Genomic DNA, 16,045 nt, shown 5'->3' with positions numbered 1-16,045 from the left:
TTCAGCTACACAGTCAGTAAAGAAAGGAATGAAGCAACATGTGTCCTTCTTTGACATAACCAAAGCTGTATACAGTTAACGTAATGTATCCACGGCTTTAAATTATCAAGACTATTTCCTATTTTGTGCCATTCTGCTAGAAATTCTTACGAAAATAGCTGACGCGTAATTTGTTTGCGACTGCACATATCGTGGCCGGGTGCAAGGGGAACTGACGGAGGCAGCGCGGGAGGGACTTCGACTCCGCCAATAAATGCGCACTTTGCACCCGCAACCACGCGCCGTATCTTGAAATTGATCCATAGAGAAAGAAATTTCAATAAGAGCGGACACTCCCATAGAGCCCAGCGGCCGAATTGACTTTAGCCCACCAAGCGGATGTTGACTCCTTCCAGTTTCGGTTTTGGGCGCGCGCGTTTTGAACGCCAGTTGGTACACGCCGCGCCGGCTCCGCTGCTCGGCGCGGCATTCATATTTTTTTTTTTCGCTTCTGCTGAACCTCGCGTGGCCTTGGCGTGGAATCGTTGAAATGATTGCGATAGACCTTTACAAGACTGCGCCGAATCTCTCAGGTGCAATTTCATAAAGAAAACGAAAGACGTCTTCTGAAATGATGAAATGTTTATTTTGCTCTATATAAATGCTCGTTCCGGGCTTCTGCATTCATGCAAAGCTGTGGCACCAGGTAAGCAGCAGTCGTTGCCGTACGATGCTCCACCGGATGCCATCAGCTGAAAGAAAGTAAATTACAAGCATGTATCATTTCGGTATAATGACCTAACAGGAGTATTGCGTGTAGAGGCGAAACGTGCGTAAGTGGTGAATGAGCGGCATTACAGATAAATTCACTTTTACGTACATTTCACGGCAACGACTCCTCCCAAACAATGCCATAAAATCTGAACATCCGATTTTCAAGCACCCCTCTTTTCCCGGGCATTATTTCCTGCTCTTTAAGTGCACAAATACACGGGTGACTACGCGTTTCCAAAACAACTTCGCCTGAGTCGACGCGATGGTACGCCAAGTACACAGAGGTGGCTACAACACAGGCTCAGCCAGACCATGTTACACGCTCGCAGAATGCCTTCTAATCGCACTCAAGTCAGACTCGTGGGTGCAAAGCCTGTTTTCAGTGGCTCAGAATACATAAACGTCATGTTGTTGAGCTCCTCCGTGTTAACTTTTACGCGTGTTGCCGGCGCATGCAACTGTTATCACTCTCGGCAATCGCTCGTCGCATTTTCGACAAGTGTGAGTACCTAAATAAGGTATATGTTGTTGCAGGGCTATAAAATGCGTCACAAGCTTGTCCCACTAACATTCAGTACACGCAGAACTAACTCACTATGGCCGGCTTGCTTTTTTGCTAACAGCTTCAGAACCCCAGGCGCGGTGAGCAAGCCTCAAGATATCCCAAAAAGTTACCAAATAAATTACAATACTTTTTCGGGTCAGAGAATGCGTCATGAACTTCTACCAGTAAGATTCACTACACGCGAAACTGCGGCACACAGCCGAGCTGCTTTTCGCTAACTGCGCCACTACGCCGAGCGCGGCCACTGTGCTTGGAAAGTACCCCAAAAAGTAGTGAAATCAGTTACAATAATGTCTTGGGTCAGAGAAAGCGCCAAATCTTGTCCCGGTAAGATTCAGTACACGCGAAACTGCGTCACACGGCCAAGGTGCTTTTCGTCAGAAAGCCAGGTGCGGCGAGCGTGCCCAAAAACTACCGAAATAGGTTATAATTATGCTTGGGCTCATAGAAAGCGTCGCAAACATCTCCCAGTACGAGTAATTAACTCATATTAACTAGGCTTGGACTGCGGAGCTGTTTTTCGATAACTGCGTCACTATATAGGTTCAGTTTTGTGCAGTAAGCCTAAATGTGGTTGAAGTGCATCGCAGACTGTCAAACAAAATTCCTCACCTTGCTGTAGTCCAGTAGTGCAGCGGTGCCGTGTCGAAATGCAGACGGAACACAAGAGAACGCCGGGAGCCCAAAAAACGGGCTACATCCACAAGAGACGGGTGGCCGAGCATGCGAGCTTCACATGCGCAGCCGGCCTCGTTCACTCCTGCGGCTTGTCTGGCGCATGACGTATGCACGCGCGTCTGGCGTGCCGCTAGCTTGTTGCTAGGCAACGCAACAAAAAGTTGCAAAGTATAAGTTCATTTACACGCAAAACTTTTTCACTTTTAGTGGGAAGGAATAAAAAAATAAAACGTTGTCTGTAAGCTTATTTCACATTCTTTTTTTCTGACGCTTGCGTCAACTAACGGATGGTGTTGAAACTAGGCGTGACGTGTTTCCTGATGCCAGTTTTTGAAGAGTGTCCCCTCTTCTTGAATTTGTTTCTCTATGATTGATCAGCAGACGGCTCATGCCTTTGTGCGCGCTGTCTTCTCGCCGTTCTTGCGTTGAACCAATACATCGCACGAAGGTCACTTCGCTCGCCGCTGCTGCTGCACTTGCTCCTACCAACGCTTTGACAACGAGCGTCTGCGCTCATCGAGTGTGATGTGTTCATCACACTCCATGCGTGTACAGTACGTCCCATGGTGAGTGCTGTTTGTGTCAAAGTGTATACGGTGACACTGACTGGCCAAGTGCTAATGTTCTGCAGTTACCTGGAACGAAATAGTCGTCTGGCTGGAATAAACATAATTTGAAAGTGGCCTCCCACACGATACTCACATACGCACAAACGTTTTCCTGTTGTTCTTTCTCCACGTACGCGTGCGATCCATGACAAGCGGAAGCTCATCTATAGCATGGGAAATTTACTTTTAAGCTGTTATAACACCTGGAGGAAAAGCGATGCTGCTTGTTTTCTGAACCTAGTGTGCATAAGCAGTTCTATTAATATTCCTGTTTTTATATTTATCTGTCCAGTAATTTCTTGATGTCAAATAGAAGAAAAATTCATTTTCTTCCACAATGTCCTAAATTACAAATTATTTCTTACAGCCACTGTGAGAAAAAGTGTTCACCATGTTTAACAGCAGCTAAAGAAAACTGAGTGAAGAAAAAACGGAGACACGCATGAGCGCTACGTGTGACCTTTGTCTTTTTGCGCCGCAGTTGAACATTTTCAGTTTTGAGTCCAGAGCCTAATTTTCGTTTCGAGAACAGCTGCATATTTGCGTGATGTGTGTTAGTTTATATGATTCTGTGACTTGCGATGGTAATACTCAAACATGAGAGAAGTTCAGATGAAAATGGAGGCTAGAAGTGGTAAACAGTGGTCGAACAAGGAATATCGGCTGCAGTCAACGTTTCTACAGAGAAAGTTCTCTTCGTGAGTGCGGCAACTGCACTAACGAAGAGAAATGCCCTTTAAAAGCTTTGGCTTCAGCGACATCCCTGGTACGCCCATTATTCATCACGGTAGAAAATTGCCTTTACACGTCACACTTCTGCACAGTAGAAAAGGAAAAAAAATGTGAAGTAACAGAAAAACAAACAGAAAACAAATTATCTGTGCCTCAAAATGAATAATTGTTTAACACATACATTTTCTGTACCATAAAACTGAAAATATTATAAAAGCAACAGCAAAATTAAAAACAGAGAACAGAACTTTTCCTGTAACACAAAACACATAACTGTCTTTCAACACAAAATTTCTCTTAATGGAAAACACAAAGAACTTATTAAATAACAGAAAAAAAATAGAGAATAGAGCTTTACAGAAATTTTCTGCCAAGGCAGCTGCCAGAAAATTTGTTTGTTGAAGGAAAAATGCTTTAGTGTGGTAGTCGAATAAGAATCTAATTTAATTCTGGGGTTTCAAGTGCCAAAACCACTATTGGATTATGCGCCGCACTGTAATGGGCGACTCCGGGTTAATTTTGCGCACCAAGAGACCTTTAACGTGCCCCCACTAAACGGGACACGGGGGCGAAATGCAAAAACGCGCATTAAAATGCGGCCGCCGCCACCCGGATCTGATCCCGCGACCGCGGGCTTAGCAGTACAACACCATAGCGGCTAAGCCATCGCGGAGGAATGTAGCTGAACAGGTCGATAGTCTCCGCGCTTCTTGGGAGACGCAGTGTTAAGGTCCGTGATGCTTCGGGTCAGTCGTGGTGCACGTGCGTCTTAGGATAAGTTGCGCGACGGTACGGCTCATTTGGGCGAAGGTACGAGGCATTAGTGCTCTAACGAAGGGCCAATTTTGTGGAAACGGCGCCTCAAGATCTGTGCCAGAAAGTTTGCGCCGTGGGGTGAGCAAGCAAGCGAAAAAGTCCAGTAGCACTCGTTCTCGATAAGGGCATGCCAACTGGCTGGGTTCCTCTAGGGTTGACCGGGCAGCATCATCAGCACGGTCGTTACCAACGCCGTCGCAGTGATCCGGCAGCCACTGGAACGTGTCATGTCCATTAGAGATGGCCCGGTGGAGAGCTTTTCTTATCTCAGATACCAATTGCTTACGAGTCGTGCGTCGTAGGGCTCGCCGCAAACTCTGAAGGGCTACCCTAGACGAAAAAAAAAAATACCCACTGACAAGGTTGTACTTGCAGGAAGTAATTAACAGCAGCATGTAGAGCGGCAAGTTCTGTAGCCATAGACGTCATATTTCGTACTTATTTCAGTATGTTTCAGTATACCCTAAAGGCCCTCCGTTGGAGAGTATTCAGATATCTTCAGGTTAATGAAGAAAAGCATTATTTTACAAGCTAACTTTGAAAAATATGTTGGGTTCTTATTAACCTCTACCATATTGAAGTGACTGACGTATACTAGGATGTCATATTTCGTATCTTCAGGTAAATGAAGAAGCATTACTTTATAAGTTAACTTTTAAGAATACATTGGGTTTTTATTAACTACTACCATATTGAATTGACCGACGTATACTAGCATAATCTGCAAGAAAATGCCTGATTTTACTTGTGGAGTTACAAGGAAAGAAATGCAAGAGCGTGGATAGTTTAAAAACGACTACAACTGTAAGTGGCGACTTATGCAATTCTCGCCGATCACCTTGTGGTCAAAACTTTGTCAGTAAGTGAGAGCGTCGTGTGCCCCACGGTGTCACAACGGCTGACGCTTAGAGCGCCCTAACGCAGTGCCAAATGTTCCGACACCAAGCATCTGACAGCGCATCATGGCTCGGTTGCTGCGCCAATCGCAAAACTTTTCTGAGCTGTGTACATTAAACTGTACAGATGACTCGCTTTATTCTTCTTTTTCTTTAAATTTTCTCCGGCTGTTTTCTACGCACTGCTGAGGCATTTCCATAGCCCAAAATACAAGCACCGCACCTATAATGGGCATACAGCCCGGAATCACCCACAGCGAAAGCAGGGGCTTCGTTATTTCAGTTGCTTTGTAAAATATATATATATATATATATATATATATATATATATATATATATATATATATATATATATATATATATATATATATATATATATATATATAAACAGGCAAGTTTACGATATCATTACATAGTGTGCTGGAAAATGTTAATGTCTTTGTTATGCGGTAGTGAATAAGAAGCTGAAAATATATATATTTTTTGTCCTGCTATAAAAAGGCTACAATTCAGTACCATGTCCGAACTTAAGCGCTTCTCGCTGAATTCATCCATCGAAGACACCTAAACATTCCCCGCAAATATAGAAACGAATTAAATAACAGATTGGCGACGTCTCCAAGCTCTGCAATTAATAGAGGTGATGAAGAAATGGACTTGAAGTTTGATAAACATTGCGCAGGTTTCCGTGTTGGCAGTTTTTATTGCGAAAGCAATACTGCTCGCACTTTCGGCCTATCGGTGGTCGTGGCGCCTCCTTACACAGCTGCGCGTCACGTGACCATGTGACGTCACGCCAGACCGAGAGATGGGGCCCCAGCTCGCGGCATCGATGGTGGAGGCGAAGCCTTGCGCGCCGCTGCTGCAGCGCTATCGAGAGGGGCACTCGCTGGTGTGACGTCACCCTAGGAGAATAAATGATGCTACAGCTCGGCTCCTCGCAGTGGTCGGCGCGCTGCCTTGCGCTATGTCGAATGATTTGTACAAGGCGAGAATGATGTGTACAAGGTGATGTGTACGATCTGCTGCGGCCAAGCGACGGCGCTTGGCTTTCGCAATCTTCCAGGCTTAACCAAGCTAAGCCTTCAGCCAATTTTTTTTTCTCGAAATCCGATGGCTATTCGTGAAATTACCTTCGGTGCAACGCCCTCCGCCGGTAATATCCGGCTAATTGTTTCTAACCAAGCCGTTACCATGGTAACGTTCGGGTGGGCTAGATGTGCGGTTACATTAAATGAGCTCAGATTACGATGGGTAGGGCTTTTTCTCCCCTCATAACTGAAGCGCGTTCGGGGACGGACAAATAAAAGCACACGATGACCTTGTCGCGTAAGGAATACATGCTGTACATAAAGGGCTAAGAAAATAATACTGCGACTTGTCTTTCTGCCGGAAGACAGATAAGCGTGCGACAAGGTGTCACTAGATTTCATGAGCAGCGTCAATTTGGACTGTGCAGTGTTAAGCGACGGCGAAGCACTCTTGCCACTGATGCACTCAGCGGCAAGCCAATGACAAATTCAGAGAATCGCACGTGGTTTAGAGAAAGGTAAACTCGTACATACATCATGAAGCCGACAAAAAGCGCCGACGTATGCATAACGTGTACGACGAGCGGACGTACCGCAGGACTTACATGAACTGTGCCGTCATATGCGACTAACTGTTTTACTGTCTTACGTCCATATGTCCGTTCTTTAATGGGACAGATGAAGAGTGCCGCACGTCGGTTTGTGAACCAGTTTACAGGTTACCGTCAGAAGATTAACGGTATTGCTTCAGAAGTTATGAAGACAACGTAAGAAGTCAATCACCTTGATTGAACACTCTTTGAAAGACATTCAGAGGTCATATACATATATTGCTAGTGAAGGTAAGATGATGTCAGTTTGTCCGCCATCCGAGTAGCCTATAGAACGCGACATGTGGTCGTGTTATTTAGAGTGTTCACATGTGAAGGTTGTGCCGAAGGTAACAAAAAAGTGCAGCTAACATGGTATTACGTGACACAGAACATTATAACAACATATTTATCTCCTCTTTGTTCCTCTATGGGATGTGCCTTTCAAGGAATTGCCACAAAAAAGAAAGGGTCAATCCAGTGTCGACGCTAAAGAAGACAATGTGTCGACGTGCATGGAAGTTCAAATGATTTGATGATTATGTGTATGTGTATCGTATGATGATTACATTTCAATTTCTTTTTCAAGCTCACAAATTACTGATTTTATGACTTCGTATCGCATTCACGCATAATTACATCGACCTTTGCTTTTTTAGTGTCGACAATTGGCTGACCTTTTTTGTTACCAGGAGGTCATGTAGGCCGATGCACGATATTGCAGGCTATGGTGAAATGTGGGTCATTGTCAAATATAGTACCGCATGCCGTTAATTTTCCCTACTTTAAGACAACTTCTCGCTTTTTGTGGTTACCGGCGAAGTCGCCTTCCTGACACCATTTCCTCGCGCGAGCCAGGTTTAGTCTAAGTGAACTCGTTTCATATCCTAAAAGTGTGCAGCACGGCGCCTTCGCCTCAACATGTCTGCCTACGGCAGTGCACCCTTTGCAGCGGTATAATGCAATGTGTTGAATTTTCGACCAAGGTGGTACTAATTTCACCGATACCGGTAATTTCCCCTACTCCGCGGCTCATTTGCGCTTCTTTTATTGTTGAAGCCTACATTTCATACCTGTTGCGACTCGCGACGACGCTCTGAAGGTGCAAAAGGGTAGTTTCTTTTTTTCTTTTTCTGGAGGGCGTGACAAGGTAACCAGATCCCAGATATTCCAAGCCCGCATGAAGTCAGTTGAGAAGACCTTGCCTTGAAAATTAAAATCAATAAGGGATATTCGAAATTCTTTGTGTTCGCTTCCTCAAATTTCTCGTTTGATTCCCACAAGATGGCGGACATGGTCGTAGAAGTGTATATAAACTAGGCGCACATGAGGCGGCCCCATTATCCATGCTACCTACGGTTCCTTATCACATTCTTGCTGTTTCCAAGCTTACCCTTGGATCAATGGTGCTTGAGCAATTGGACATTGGACAGTTGCCTTCTGTAGGGCGGCATAATATTGTCGCATTCAAAGCCTACTAGCAGTATTTCGTACATTCCTTCATCGAAACAACTTGTTCATATCTGGTTCAACAATTGTGCATTCACTTACTCATTGTCACTTACAAGCTGTCTGTAACCCAGTTCGTTTTAAGATAGGCTGAATGTTCTTGAAAAGGCTGCGCAGACGCTTCTGTAAAGTTAAAATGTGCGTATCGTGGTTCGACTTCCAGCGTTAATCAGGTCGTCCCGGCGATAAACATTAGGCATTAGGCCGCTAAATGACTGCATTTGATCGTCTCAAACTGCGTAAATTCTTCCACAACTAGCCTTCTGCTTCCTTGCACTTCGTGCAGCATTCCAGTGAATCGATTTCACAATTGCAAATGCAAAAGGAGGGAAGAAGAAGAGGCCGAAGAGGAAGAGTACTACTACCACAACTACAAAGAAAACAGAGGGAGCAACAACAATAATCATAAGACTGTAGCGAGCAAGCAGCCCTCAACCGACAGAGAAGACACAAGCATGAAAAAACTATGGAAAACACCGCTCAGGTTTTTTTCCCGAGACTGCCAGGGGAAGCCGGTCGCGAACGCTCCAGGTCCAGGTCCAGGACCAGATCGTGGACGAGATCAAGGTCGAGGTCCGGTTCGAGAACTAATCGAGGGGGAGACGGGAGCAAAGCACAGGTGAGCTGGGCAAGCGCGGTCTCCGGCACTGCTACTCAATCGCCTAAAGTTAAAGGGTCCGTCCTAGAACAGGAAATGACACAGATTAGAAACATGTTAGAACAGATTACACGAGAGAATGCAACGCTTAATGACGAGATCAAGCAACTTAGGACAGAAAACGCGAGGCTTCAGCAACAAAAGAATGGCAACGCACCCTCCGCCAGAACGACGTCGACGCACAGTCGGGCTCCAACGCCCGTTCCCACGCAAGCGAACGGAGAAGCACCATCACACAAAAGGAGGGCGCAAGAAACGGCTGAAGAAAAGAGTGTCTTTGCAATCAGCGAGGTTATGGGAACGTTTAAAGGAATGTTCGATGGGTTACAGCAACAAATCACAAACATGTATGTAGAGATTAAACAACGATTCGATGGATTAGAGAATCGAGTAGCGGCACTAGAAAGCAAACCAAAGGATATTAGGCCGGCAGGCGCAGGACCGGTTAAAAGCAAACCGTATAGCAGGTCGAATGCGGTAGAAAATAGCAAGGCCACCGGGGAACAACAGATAAATCAACATGGCGCCGCGTAACTAATACGCGATTTGGCAATGGAACTGCCACGGGTATCATCGCAAGCGAGGAAACCTGCAGCAGTTCGTAACAAGTAAGGAGACGCCAGATGTCATCGCCCTGCAGGAAACCGGGGGATCGCAAAATTATCGGGGTATAAATCGTACAGTGCTTCCAGCGAGAAGGCAACCGTCACGACGCTAATACACAGAAACCTATCGGCTGTCGAGCACGATATTGGTGTGCGCGGCATAGACCACGTCCTCATTGAAATAATCCCCTCCCGTAAAGAAGAGGGAAGTCTATTTATTCTGAACATATATAGTCCACCCCGGCACAAGCCCAAATTCGGCCCACTCTTCCGCAAAGTGTTGAGCGTAGCGCACAAGCAGGCACTAGTCGTGGTCGGCGATTTTAACGCGCCACACGCGGCTTGGGGAAACAGCATAGAGAACATTAAGGGCCAAAGCCTATGGGCAGACGCTCAGCACGAAGGACTAACGCTCATAACTGACCCTCAGGCACCAACCAGAATAGGAAACAGCGTAACCAACGACACGACACCAGATCTCACATTTACGAAGAATGTAGCAGTTTCTCAATGGACAAACATGCAGGAAAGCTTAGGTAGTGACCACTGCATCGTCGTCACAACGGTACAAGCAGGCCCAAGGAAAAAGGGGGAGAGAGAACTGAAGCTAGTAGAATGGGAATCTTTCCGCAAAATCCGACAAGATGATGCGGAAAACACTACAACGGACATTGAGAAATGGGCAGAGAAACTGCAAGAAAACATTAAACGAGCTAGCAAAACTGTTCCAGAGGAGGCAGGTATACAGGAAATGGATAGCAGATTATTGCATATGTGGGAAGCTAAAGGTAGCATGCTGAAAAGATGGAAAAAGCAAAAACATAATCGGAAATTAAGGAAGAGAATCGTGGAATTAAACAAGGAAATCGAGATATATGCAAATAGGTTAACCCAACAGAAGTGGGAAGCCACGTGCGACTTGATGGAAAGGCAGATAGGAATGTCCAAGACCTGGAACATTCTCCGATGCCTCTTGGACCCCGGAAGTACAAAAACCATACAAAGACACAATCTACAGAAGGTTATACACAGCTACAACGGTACAGAAGAGCTCTTTCGAGAGCTGCAAAAGATGTACGTCGGAGATGCGGATAGCGAAATACTTCCGTATTACCTAGGTAACGAGAATCCTGATCTTGATACCCCTATTACGGAGGCAGAAGTCAGATATGAACTTACCAGGCTAACTCGAAATCTGCACCAGGACCTGATGGGATAAGCAACAAAACACTCAGGAACCTCGACGATGTATCCATCCGAGATCTCACGGACTACGTGAATAACTGCTGGGAGCAAGGCAGCATTCCAAGTCAATGGAAATCAGCCCAAATCATTTTTATACCAAAGCCTGGAAAGAAACCACAACTGACGAACTTAAGGCCCATATTACTGACATCCTCCGTCGGTAAACTCATGGAACATGTGGTTCTCACACGTCTCACGAGATACATGGATGATGGAGGACTTTACCCACATACCATGGTTGGATTTCGACCAAAGTTATCGATGCAGGATATTATGCTCAAACTAAAACATCAAATCATAGATGCGGGTGAGAAAAGTCTAGACACTAAGGCAATTCTAGGTCTCGATCTAACTAAGGCCTTTGACACCGTCACGCAAAAAGTTACACTACAAAATCTCCAAAAGCTGGATGTAGGACGTAAAACATACGCGTACATCAAAGACTTCTTGACAGATAGTACTGCAAATATTTCAATTGGAGAATCCAGATCGGACGCACTCAAGCTAGGTAATAGGGGTGCCCCGCAGGGTTCAGTCCTGTCTCCCTTTCTATTCAACGTGGCAATGATCGGTTTTCCTGCGAGACTCGAAAAGATAGAAGGACTCGGACACAGCCTCTACGCGGACGACATCACCCTTTGGGTGGCGGGTGGAAGCGATGGGCATATGGAAGAGATCCTTCAAACAGCAGCAAACACGGTGGAAGACTACGTCAAAGACAAAGAACTGAGATGCTCCTCGCAAAAATCAGAACTTCTGCTCTATAGGCCCACATGCCGGGGTCGAAAAAGCATTAGGGAAAGGCCGGGCATTGTGGTCACAGTAGAAGGCACCACGATACCGATAGTGGAGAGACTGAGAATACTGGGACTCCGCATATCCGAAAACGGCCATAACGGAGAAACCATTGGACTACTTGACAATGGTGTTCAACAAACAATCAGACTAATAAAGCGGATATCCAACAGGCACTATGGCATGAAAGAGCACAATCTCATCCGATTAATGGAAACATTCGTAATCAGTCGTATTGTATATGTGGTTCCTTGCCTCAAGCTTTACGCTGCGGAGAAAGCCAAGCTAGACTGCATTATTAGAAGGGCGTACAAGCAAGCCTTGGGACTTCCGGCAAATACGTCAAACGAGAAATTCTTGGCGCTCGGCGTGCACAACACATTAGACGAACTTATTGAGGCCCAGAGAGTAGCGCAGTATGAAAGGCTTACACAGAGTTTGACGGGGAGACACATCTTAGATGACATCGGAATAACCTACGAAGCACAGCACGGACTGCGGAGAGACATCCCAAGGAAAATAAGGGAACATCTATCAATACCCCCAATCCCCAGAAACATGCAGCCGGAGTTTCACCAAGATCGAAGAAACGCACGAGCGAGAGCTCTCCACAAAAAATTCCGTAGTGCCAGGGACGTGGTCTATGTGGACGCGGCGGAGTACGCAAATGGACAGAGTATGTCAAAAGTTGCTCAGAGTCTAGAGGGTGACAGCAGAGTTGGACGGTAAAAACATGGAAGGCAGAGGTGGCGGAGGAAACTGCCTTAGCACTGTCAATAGCCTTCACGGCAGCTAACATCGTAGTAAGCGACTGCAAGACAGCCGTCAAGAACTATGCAAAAGGAAGAATCTCGCCGGAAGCACTGAGAATTTTAAACAACTTTCGTGAAGATTGCAACATTCACATTATACGGGTACCCGCACACTCCTCCCTTCCCAGGAACGAAATAGCGCACAACCTGGCTCGAGAACTGACAGGCCGAGCAGGTGACACGCAACAAATAATGGGAACGGAGAGAGACCGGATGAGCAGCTGATCACCACATACTATAAATTGGGAAGGGCCCTTTTCCCCCCCGCACACTCCTCGTTAAATAGATGGCAAGCGACGGCATGGCGCCTCTTACAAACAGATACATATCCGAACCCGGTGGCCTACCACCGCTACTACCCGGACCGACGTTTACACGGATAGATGTAGATTCTGTGAAGAAAGGGCGGGCCTACAACATATCACTTGGGCTTGTCCTTGCACACCCATACAGAATAAAATAATTAAGACCCGAGAGCAGTGGGAGACCGCGTTGCTCAGCTGTGCACCGGAAGACCAACTCAAGGCAATCAAGCAGGCCGAAGATGTGGCCGAAGGTCTCAAATCTGCTGTGCACAAATAAAGTTTATTTCTCCTCCTCCTCCTCGCTGAAGATTCTGTAGCTAATTTTCATTCCAAACACTTAAAGCGATTTTTCTTTTCTTTTTTTTCAAATCTTAATGCCAGAACGTTACTGATGGCGAAGCACCCCTATTCACGTGAGATGCGCAAGAATTATGAGCCACTTGCAAATGAGTACTACGATATTGTCTCACGTAATCTGAACGATCCACGAGAAGGAAAGCTATTCCCAAGTGGGAATAGCTTTCCCAAGTGGGAAACCATGGCGCGGAGTTCAAATTTTATTTTGGATGTTAACGAAGATGCTGCGACTTCCGCCTTTGGTGCGTACGACGCGCTAAACAAGCTAAAAGCGGTTGTTCTCAGCGAGCCGCAGTGCGCATAGCCAGTGGACTCGTGGTGGCATACCGCGGCGGCCGCGGTATCTACGCCACGTAGCCGACCTCAGCTTGATGTCAGCTGTCGGCCAATAGCAGCCGTCTAAGGGAATGACGAAATAAAGCGTCAAGAAGAGAGTGAGGACAGGGCATTCTGTTAAAAAGAGAAGTGTTTAAGAGAAAGGTGATTTCGAAGTCCGCTTCCGAGCTCGACGCACTGCGTACGCCAGAAAAAACTTGGCTGAGATGTTCACAGCAGCGTATGCTATCGGCGGACTATTTTAACGCGACAGCGTTAAGGAGCTCGTGTCGCAGAAAAGCCGGTGTCGTCGGCGTTGGGTGTCGGCGTCGGCGTCCGCGGCGTTGACCGTGAGCGATAAATCACGGCAGGCACTTCATAAATAAAAAGCAACTTCCAAGATGGGCTGGGTGGGAATCGAACCAGGGTCTCCGGAGTGTGAGACGGAGACGTTACCACTCAGCCACGAGTTTGATGCTTCCAAGTGGTACAAACGCGCCTCTAGTGAATGCGGTGTTGCCTTCGAAACGAGCCGTGGAAAGTTATACTGCAGTGTATATCGGTAATTATGAACATGTAACTTACAGAAGTCGCAATTACACGAGTATCGAAGTGCGTTTCCGCTGCATTTCTTCTGCGCTTTCCGCACACGCAGAGCCATCTTGTGGCAAACACAGAAGACCCCCTCCTCTCCATGTAGGGCGCTGCCTCGACAGATGGCGCGCCACGCACGCATTGGAGCTGTGGAAGGACCGGTGCGAGGGGGGTCGTTGCCCGGACTCTCTCTCCCCTGACAACGCTTCGCCTTGCTCCCTCCGCAGAATCAAGCGTCCTTCCTTTCTTTAGATCACTATCTGTCTATCTCTCTGCCCGTGCCGATCACGACGTTTGGCTGGCGTGCATCATTTCCCCCTCCCAGATACCGAGTTCTTTGGTTCGTTCCGCTTGCTCAGGCGCCCTTTTCGTTGCTGCGCCGAACGCCGCGTTGGTCGACCATATGGCTCGACGCTCACCGCGTCCGATGCGGGGCGCCTCGTAAGTGATGGCTGCCCTGTAGCCCATTGTCTTACACCCCTTGGCGGGTCGACGGGAACGCTGTCGCGTTCCACTCTTCAAGGCGAAGCTTAAGCGTCCTCCAATTTTTTCACGAAGTCCGAGGCGTAGCTCAGGGCCCGTTTAAAGTTGTCTGGAGAGAGAGGCGTTTTACTTCGTAGCGAGGACAGATAGACAATAGGTGCTTGATAGTTCACTCGCACCTACAGGAGTCGCACAGTGGGCCATCGGCCATTGACATGCGATAGGATTAAGCCTTCGTGAACGCCACTCCCAGCCATAAGCGGCACAGCAAGGTTGTTTCGCCGCGGGAAAGACTAGATGGCAGTTGTAGCCGTAGCAAAGGGTTGAGCTTATGGGAGTCGGCAATTGAAACCACCTGAACTCAATAAAGCTTGTGACTTTTCCCGTGCAAGCAGACGAAGTATCCTGGTAGCGTCCCTCCTCGAAAAAGGCATTGGACCCGTCTGCGCGTCTTGGTGAGCAGACCAGGCAAACCTGTCAGCAAAGTCGTTGCCAACGATGCCACGGTCAGCAGGCAGAAATCCACTGAAAGATTATGTTGCGCCCTGTTTCTAGAGCATGGTAATGTACTTCGCTGACGTCGGATATCATCTGTTCGTAAGTTCGTACTTACATCTCGGCGAAATATATACGACTCGCGTAGGAACTCGTCTGGAAAAACGCCATGTTCACTGCGCTCATTGCGTATTTCTAAAAAAAATCTGTACAGTCTAAAAGAAAAAACACCCTATCCTATTCCTTATTCCTCCTACCTATGGCCCATGTATTTCACAAATAAACAAAGGAAGAAGAAAAGGGAAATTCACGCATGATTATGATGCTTCCTAATGCGAATTTTGATCACAGCTGTTTAGCTGTTTCGAATTCGTAATATACTGTGCAAAGAGTTTGATTCTGAATCACAGGATCCTCTGCGCGATGGCGCTGAGCCTCTGCTGAGGCAGCTCGTTTAGCAGCAGCGGCAGGCGAAGCATTTCCATCGGTTGTGTCACTCATTGTACAGGAAGAAAGCATGAACACGGGAACGCGTGGATCGCGCGGAGCACATTCTCTAGTGGCGGTGGCGCAGGCGAAGTAGCGCATTCGCAGTGGATCCGCCGCCAACGCCAACGCTTTGTTTCCATATAAGGTATCGGTGGAGGCACTCGCCGCGTGCTCGATCGCGTTTCATACAATAATTACGAAAAGAAACTCGGGCACTGCGATCTTTCATCCACCCTGGGAATGATGGGAAGTATATGGATCTGATCGTGCTTGTGGATTCAGACGATCTTGTGGCTTTGTCTATTACGCTTTATCTTTCGTCATTGTTCTAAAGTGATCTATACTTTGCTAAGTGCATAATACGCTTCGAATACGTGCAATCAATACTAACTGCAGTTGCACAAGCTGTCGAGGGGGCCAAATTGAAACTTGCCAAGCGTCTCAACATGCTGGCTTGCCGCAACGACATTCATGGGGGTTATACCACTTGCCGATGCATGCGTCCGTGGCGTAATTGTTTCAATATCGGGCTTCTGTGCTGGAGGTCGGGTGCACAAATCCTGCCATCGGACTATTTTAACGTGTTTCTTTTAGTCATTTATTACACAGTACTTCGTTGAAAACGACAAATTTACAGAGTCGCGGAGCCGTTTGAAACCATAAAGACGAAGTTTAGGCAAATCCATGTATTTCTCAAAACTCCCATGCTGGCAG

The 16,045-nt window shown here is 46.8% G+C and overlaps 1 protein-coding gene across 2 annotated transcripts in view; it reads right to left on the bottom strand.

Moving 5' to 3' along the window:
* Positions 1 to 16,045, bottom strand: part of LOC139051641 (frequenin-2-like) — a 411,489-nt gene that overhangs the window by 105,254 nt on the left and 290,190 nt on the right. The window lies entirely within an intron of this gene.

This window comes from Dermacentor albipictus, unplaced genomic scaffold, assembly GCF_038994185.2.
Source record: "Dermacentor albipictus isolate Rhodes 1998 colony unplaced genomic scaffold, USDA_Dalb.pri_finalv2 scaffold_13, whole genome shotgun sequence".
NCBI classification, from domain to species: domain Eukaryota; kingdom Metazoa; phylum Arthropoda; class Arachnida; order Ixodida; family Ixodidae; genus Dermacentor; species Dermacentor albipictus.
Note: the sequence above shows the minus strand (reverse complement) of the source record. Positions and strands in the feature narration are given on the sequence as shown.